Below are 8,443 nucleotides of genomic sequence, written 5' to 3'. Positions count from 1 at the left end.
ATCATAAGTTATCTAAACTAAAGCAACAGCGAAAATAGGCTTAGAAATATAACAGTGCCTCAATGAACTGTGGAAAAACATCAAGTGGTAATTGGGTTCCCAGAAAGGAAAGGAGTGTTTGGAGAGGATAAAATCTGATGAATCATGGCCGGAAATTTTCCAGATTTAATGAAATACGTCAATCTACAGATCCATAAATCACAATGAATTCCAAGAAGAATAAACATAAAAACACACATCAAGGCACATCTTAATTAAATTGCTGAAAACCAATCATAAAGGGACTATCTTAAAAGCAGTCGGAAAGGAAAGAAAAGACAACACGTATAGTAGAATGAAGATAAGATAAGATAAGCTATCACTGATTTCTCAAGCCAAACAATAATGGAATGGCATTTTTTCAATGCTGAAAGAAAAAATGACTTTGTATTATTAATATCACATATAAAGGCATCAAAAAATATGAAATATCTAGTGATAAGTTTAACAAAATATAGTTAGGAACAGTATAGTAAAAACAAACAAAAAAAATAGTACTGGTAGAAATTAAAGAGGACCCAAATGTTCATGGATTGGAAGATTCAATATTACTAAAATGTCTATTTTCCATAAATTGATCTATATAATTCAAAGCAATCTAAATGAAAATCCTTAAGACGAAGCTGTGATTTCTAATTCTTCACTTTCACTGATGGATTCTTCATAATCTGTAACGTTTGCCCAGAGAGAGGCTGGTGTACTTTCTGCTTGGAGGCATCCTGTGCCTTTCTCAGTTTGTCAGGCTGGTTTTGTGATACTGCAGTCACCATGGGAAATACCTCAGGGTGAAGAGTTTGCTGGTTTGGAACCTTGTGCCTTAAAAGTACAGGGAGAGGATCATCAGAGAGATCACTGGCTTCCTCCTGAGTCTAGGTGGACTGTTCTAGCTCTCTTCAATTTTCCAAGTGGTTTATACTTTGGCTCCATACTTTGGGGAAGACCAGCATGAAGGCTTGAAGACTTCTTTAACTTTATCCGTAGCTGTGCCTTCTGGAACGGCATTTGGATATGCTTCCATGTGAGCAGCTCTTTGCAGGAAACTGCCCTCAGCAGGAAGCCCCTTTGCCGGTCACTTTAGCAAAGCTACACTGTAACTAACTTTTTTTTTTTTATAGTGCACCTTGTCTCTGCCACACTATACAACTAAAAACATTGTAAACAATGCATGGGGCAGCATCTGAGGACTCTGAAAAGGAAATCATAGCAGGCTGATTGGAAAAAGAAGAAGAGGAAGAACGAGAAAGAAAGGAAGGAAGGAAGGAAGGAAGGAAGGAAAAGAAAGAAAGAAAGAGAGAGGGAGGGAGGGAGAAGGAAGGGCAGGCAAGAGAGAGAAAGAGAGAGAGAGAGGGAGGGAGGGAGGGAGGAAGAAGGAAGGGTGGGTGAGAGAGAGAGGGAGGGAGTGAGGGAGGGAGAGAGAGAGAAAGAGAGAAAGAGAAAGAAAGAATGAAAGAAAGAAAGGAAAGGAAAGAAAAAGAATAAAACTCAAAGCAAGACCAATTCAGCAGTGAATTATTGGGATTTTTTTTTCCACCAGTATCTCCAGCCTGGACCCAGAGGCATGCAAAAATCCAGAATTAGGCACTGGTGCAGACAGTAGGAGCTCCAAGAGATCTCTCATTTTAATGTAAGAAATGAGAAAGGGTGCACCTAGGGGTCCAAGAAGAGAAAATTGTAACTAACTTTTTTTTTTTTTTTTTTGCGGTATGTGGGCCTCTCACTGTTGTGGCCTCTCCCGTTGAGGAGCACAGGCTCCGGACGCGCAGGCTCAGCGGCCATGGCTCACGGGCCCAGCCGCTCCGCAGCATGTGGGATCTTCCCGGACCGGGGCATGAACCCGTGTCCCCTGCATCGGCAGGCGGACTCTCAACCACTGCGCCACCAGGGAAGTCCTGTAACTAACTTTTAAACCAGGCACCCCCAAGATCTGCTCATCTCCGGCCCAAATACACCTTTCAAATCTTTTGATCACACAATACCTTGCCTAACCAGTTGGTTCTTTCCTTAGATCAAAAAAGTTGAGATGAAGAATAAGTAATTAACTGAAGACAAGGTCTTTTTCCTAGTAGCTTCCCCTTCAGTAATCTCACAAACCATGTGAACAAGATAGCATCTAAAGAACGATCACAAGGCGTCGACAAGCCTGCACACAGTGGGAGATGCTTACGAGTTTGATCCCCCATCTCAATGATTAACTGAGATTACTTCCCCTTTAAAAATTTTCATGGCTGAGCAAAATCTTTGGAGTTGGTTTTTTGGGGGGACATGAGTTCACCTTTTCCCCAGATTGCTGGCATTCTGATTAAAAGCAATTTTCCTTTCTACCAACAACTGCCTCTCGGGTACTGACTTTCGAGTGGTGAGCAACCGGACCTGAGTTCGGTAACATTCACAGGACAGATGTGGTTCAAAATATCTTTAATCTCACTGTAGGAGGAGTTAAAAAAAAAAAAAAGTGAGCTCTGTACAAACTCTCTCCAATCCTCACAATGACATTGTTTTTTCTGGTTCTTTCTCCAAACCACATAGTGGATGGCTTCATGCCGACTGTGTGAAGGGAATTCTATTTTTGGAACTAATTCTGCAGGGTAACTTATTCCACTGAAAATATCCTTCTGCTTTTGGATGCTGACATGTGTGGATCTGAGTGCTACCGTCTGTTATGAGATGATGAAGAATGTCAGGTATGTTTCTAAATGTCTCGTTTATCCACAAGAACCTGGACTCCTAACTCCTCACTAAGGCTGATTAATACTCCTACCCATAAGCTGCTTTGAGTTCAGCCACACATCATGGTACAGACTCTGAACGATCCAGCTTCAAACCAGCTCGGATATTCCACTCAGACACTCCACCCAACTAGGAATTTAATAATCTTCTGGACTGCAGAAAGTAGTATATAAGTACACACTTGAAGATGTCTTGCAGTCTGCCCCCAGAATGCAAGCTTCTAGCAGCTTCTCCTTTTGCAAGTCTGAAGTCTCCCATGTACAAGACAGTTCTGTTATTGCCCTAAAATAAAAACGTAATTGATCCTGGGCAATGACCAGCTGGTAAGAGAGTCACAACAATCTCTCCCTTCTCTCTTGATCCTTCATTGACTAAAGATATCTGGGTAGGAGTTTCAATTTCAGTTGATATAATTCGTTTCTCCCAAAATCTTTAGTTAACAACAACTAGTTGACAACTCTTTAGTAACAGCGAACAGTATAAGTAAACCTTCAAGCTGGTGGAAATCCTGGTCCTGCCATCTACTGGCTGTGTGACCTTGGGAAACTAATTTAACCTCTCTGATTCTTCGGGTTTCCTCATCTGTACTCCAACCTTCTTTCCAAAGTAGGGCCTCTTAATCCTTTCATGTGATCCTTATGGCAGCGGGACAGGAAGAAGGTGTGGGCCCTCAGGTTCTCCCTGTCCAAGAAGTCAATGGAGATTGTTGGATACTCGGCCATTTGCCCCTTGAAGGAGCTCACACCACCAGCCAACCACAGTGAACTGGCCACCCAGCCGGGTGTGGAAGCCCAAGCCACCGTTGACTGCACCACCACATCTGGGAACCTGCCCAAAGTTTTCTTAAACATGATAGAAAAGCACTAGCAATAAGAGAAAAGTATTGACTAATTGAATTTTATCAAAATTAAAAACTTTGATTTTCAAGAAACACTGTTAAGAGAAAGGTCAAAAATACTCACAATACATACACCTCACAAAAGACTTATTTCCAGAATAAATACAAAGAACACTTGCAACTCAGTAAGAAGACAGCAACCCATTTTTAAAATTGCCGGGCTTCCCTGGTTGTGCAGTGGTTAAGAATCCGCCTGCCAATGCAGGGGACACGGGTTTGAGCCCTGGTCCAGGAAGATCCCACATGCGGCAGAGCAACTAAGCCCGTGTGCCACAACTACTGAGCCTGCACTCTAGAGCCCGCGAGCCACGACTACTCAAGCCCGCAGGCTAGAGCCCGTGCTCCACAGCCAGAGAAGCCACTGCAATGAGAACCCTGCGCACCGCAACAAAGAGTAGCCCCCGCTCGCCACAACTAGAGAAAGCTTACACACAGCAATGAAGACCCAACACAACCAAAAATAAAAATAAAATAAATTTAAAATTGCCAAAATATTTGACTGTCATTTCACAAAAGGATATATTCTTGAGAGAATACCTGTGAGGGAATTTGAGGTGATAAAAATGTTCTATGCCTTGACTAGCAGGGTGTTACATATATTTGTCAAAACGCCATAAACTGCACATTTTAAATAGGTGTATTTTACCTAAATTATAACTCAAAGTTTTTTTTAATAAAAGGGAAAGGGAAGGACAAGAGGGTTGAAGTTATAGAACATTATGCATGGGTAGGTATCTATTTCTGAATTTAAATATATGATATCAAGTGAAAAATTAAAGTTATTGAATACTACCATTGAGCCCACGTATTTTTCTAAAACGCAGTCTCTCTCCCCTCCCCCACCGAAATATATATATTTGCTTATATATACCCACACAGAATGGATACAGAGAAAAAGCATGTCAAAAGTTACTTTGTAGAGCATCAGAGGAAAGGGGGATGGCCCTTTTGTTTTCATTTTATGCCTGCCTATACTTCTCAAATTTTCAATTAGTCCATATTAGTTTTAAAATAAAATAAAATTTTAAAACTTTAATGCCCTCAAAGACCTGCCTTCTGCTCTCTAAATGATACAGTTAAAAGACAAGATAGGAAGGTATCTGTTCTTTCCGAGTATTTTTATTATTCATACTTATGTGTAGAAACCTTCACTTTTTTATTGTAGAAAAGTATACATAACGTGACATTTACCATTTTAACCAGTTTTAAGTATACAGTTCATCGACATTAAGTGCATTCCCACTGTTGTGCAACCACCACCACTATCCATCTCCAGAACTTTTTTTTTCTTTTTTTCCAGAACTTTTTCATCATCCCAAACTGACACTCTATACCCGCTAGACAATAATTCCCCGTTCCCCACCCTCTAGCCCCTGGCAATCACTAATCTACTTTCTGTCTCTATGAATGTGACTATCTCAGGTACTTCACATAAGTGGAATCATACAATATCTGTCTTTTGTGTCTGACATTTCATTAGCATAATGTCTTCAAAGTTCATCCATGTTACAGCACGTATCAGAATTTCACTCCTTTTTAAGGCTGAATAATACCCCATTGTTTAATCTAGTCATGCATCCATGGGCATTTGGGTTGCTTCCATCTTTTGGCTATTGTGACTAATGCTGCTTTGAACATTTTTGTACAAATATCTGCTTGAGTTCTTGCTTTCAATTTTTTCGGGTATATACCTAGAAGTGGAATTGCTGGACCATGTGATTATTCTCTTTAATTTTTTCCTCATCTGTAAAATAAGTATGATTATCCCTGCTCTGTCCACACCTGTGGGGCTTTGCGAACCAGATAAGAACTCCTTTGTAACTTGGTAAACGTCAAATTCATGCAAGAGATTATGAGAAAGTTTTTATGAGGAAGAGTATAATCTTAAAAACAAAATACGTATAAATAATTTTTTTAAAAAATTAAGAATAACAACTAAATGAACAGTTATTGAATGCTTCGTGTGCCAAGCACTGACCTATGCATTTCACAGGTGTTAGCAAACTTAAGCCTCATAACAATCTTGTGAAGTAGGTATTACTACAGTAGGCCCTCCGTATCTGTGGGTCCCACATCCACAGATCCAACCAACCATGGATCAAAACTATTCAGTAAAGACACAGATGTAGAGAATGGAGTGGAGGACACGGGGAGGGGGAAGTGTAAGCTGGGACAAAGTGAGAGAGTGGCATGGACATATATACACTACCCAAAGTAAAATAGCTAGCTTGTGGGAAGCAGCCACATAGCACAGGGAGATCAGCTCCGTGCTTTGTGTCCACCTAGAGGGGTGGGATAGGGAGGGTGGGAGGCAGACGCAAGAGGGAGGAGGTATGAGGATATATGTATATGTATAGCTGATTCACTTTGTTATAAAGCAGAAACTAACACACCATTGTAAAGCAATTATACTCCAATAAAGATGTTAAAAAAAACTATTCAGGAAAAAAAAGTTTCCACAAAGTTCCAAAAAGCAAACCTTGAACTTGCCACACACTGGCAACTACTTACATTCTATTAGGTATTATAAGTAATCTAGAGATGATTTAAAGCATACAGGAGGATGTGCATAGGTTATATGCAAATACTATACCATTTTATATAAGGGATTTGAGCATCCACCGATTTGGGTATCCTTGAGGGTACTATAAACAATCCCCCGTGGATACTGAGGGCTGACTGTACTATCATTTTACATGTGAGAAAACTGAGGCACAGAAAAGTTACATAACCTGCCCAAAGTCATACACCTAATAAGTAGGAGACTCAAGGAGTCTCTTCAAACTTCAAGGAGTAACGAACTTCCCCACATGACAGAGTTCTTTCTAAATTTAGTAGGTTTTATCATAATTTACAATTTCAAATTTTGAAACAAAAATGCATTTATCTCACTTCAAAACCACATGAGTAGTCTAAGAAATACAAAGGGAAATAAATCTGTTATAAATGCTACCTAAGTTTCCCCATAAATGGCTATTTCTTTGATACTGAAAGGAAAGAAGAGTCCAGACTCTATAAGCACCACCATGTGTAGGTATCACAAAAACTGGCTTCTGAAAAGGTTTTGACCTCCTTGTTACCAGCAGGGATTGGGCAAGAGGATGGGCAGGTGGAGAGCAATGTCTGCCACTGGCATCAACACGAAGGAAAGAAAAAGCAAAGGAAAGCAGGTGTGAGCAGGAGACACACCATATTTCTAATGAGGTCTTCATGTCTTCTTTGTCTTCAAATGAAAACTGAAGCCATGAAATTTCTTTTTTGTTAACGTTAAGATGTGGTAATGGCAAGCATTCATGACCATAAGCATGGAAAATTGATGAAATTACAGTCTGTTCAGGGAAATAATGTAGTGATGAGAGAAAAAGATCTTCACCTATGTCAGGATCCTGACAGCAGCTTTTTAGAACCGGTGAACATTTCTTTCCCCTCTGCAGGAAGACATCCCTTTGTAGATATGCCAAGTAGATGCTTATGGAAAAAAGTCAAAGAAAAAAGAGACTGACACAAATAATTGAGATATTTTTAAGGGCATGTAAGTCAGTGAGCATTTCATTAGTATCATTTCAGCAATTTTCTGCTCTCAAAGAAGACGCCAAATTGAAATCATATCCTTCTACTTAATGAGCAAAAGAATGTGATTATGTTGCCGTAACATTAAGATTTGAGACGGTCATGGGATGGGCATGAAGAAAATCAGAGTTAAAGAATCTAAGTAAAATTAACCTGGCCCTTTCCCATGAATGCTTTTCATCAGAATACACTAAAAATAATCACTTCTTTATGAGCTAATAACATCCACAACTCAATGTTCAGAGTAATGCATTTCTAGCATATGCTACATTGAAGCTCCAAGTAACTGGAAAGAGTATTGCTGTATGTAATCATAGTGCATTCAGCTTCCATCTTAAGTAACATCTCCGAAGGTTCAAGGCGACATGACTCTATCAGTTAGTTATTGCTGGTAAACAAGCCAACTCAAAACTCTGTGGCTTCAACGACAACCACTTATTAATCCTCATGAGTTCTGCTGATCTGGATGAGACCTGGCTGATCTCAACTGGGCCTCCTCCTAGGGTCAGCTGGTGTACTGACTGTGGGCAGATGGTCTAGGATGGCCTTGGCTGGCATGACTTAGCTCTGCTTGCACATGGTGGCTCATCCTCCAGCAGGCTAGTCCAAGTTTATTTTCATGGCAATGGCAAAGTTCTGAGAGAAAGAACAGAAGCGATCAAGGCTTCTTGGGGTCTAGACTCGGAACTAACACATGGTCTGTACTGCATTCTATTGTCCAAAAATAAGATATAAGATCAGTCCAGATTCAAAAGGTGGGGAAACAGAGTCTGACTCTGGATGAGAGGAACTGCAAAATAACATTGCCAAGGGGAAGAATGGAAGCCACTATAATTATCTAATTGTAAATGGATTGCCTCTAATATACAAACAGATTGAAATGCCAAAGTACACTAATACTCCATTGTTTGACTCTTGGGACACATATTTCTAAAGACACGAATGTTAAGTTAGGTTCCCCAATTTATCAATGAGCCTATTATCCCACAACGTTGAAGGAACAACTATGCATTGGTAATATAATATAAAAATTAATAATGTATTTGCTAGGAAAATCACAACAAAGAGGAAATCAACAGCATTAAATCAGAAATTCCTTTCAGATAAAGGTGCCTTAGAAAAGCAAGTTTCATTAGAGGATGATGACTGTATGGATTTTTTTTTTTTTTTGTGGTACATGGGCCTCTCACTGTTGTGGCCTCTCCCATT

The 8,443-nt window shown here is 39.9% G+C and overlaps 1 pseudogene; it reads right to left on the bottom strand.

The window, feature by feature from the left end:
- Positions 1-1,917: 1,917 nt before the first annotated feature.
- Positions 1,918-3,488, bottom strand: LOC101337124 (protein artemis pseudogene; annotated as a pseudogene).
- Positions 3,489-8,443: the final 4,955 nt, after the last annotated feature.

Source organism: Tursiops truncatus, chromosome 8 (assembly GCF_011762595.2).
Source record: "Tursiops truncatus isolate mTurTru1 chromosome 8, mTurTru1.mat.Y, whole genome shotgun sequence".
In the NCBI taxonomy this organism is placed as follows: domain Eukaryota; kingdom Metazoa; phylum Chordata; class Mammalia; order Artiodactyla; family Delphinidae; genus Tursiops; species Tursiops truncatus.
The sequence above is the reverse complement of the archived record's forward strand: the minus strand, read 5'-3'. Positions and strand labels throughout refer to the sequence as shown.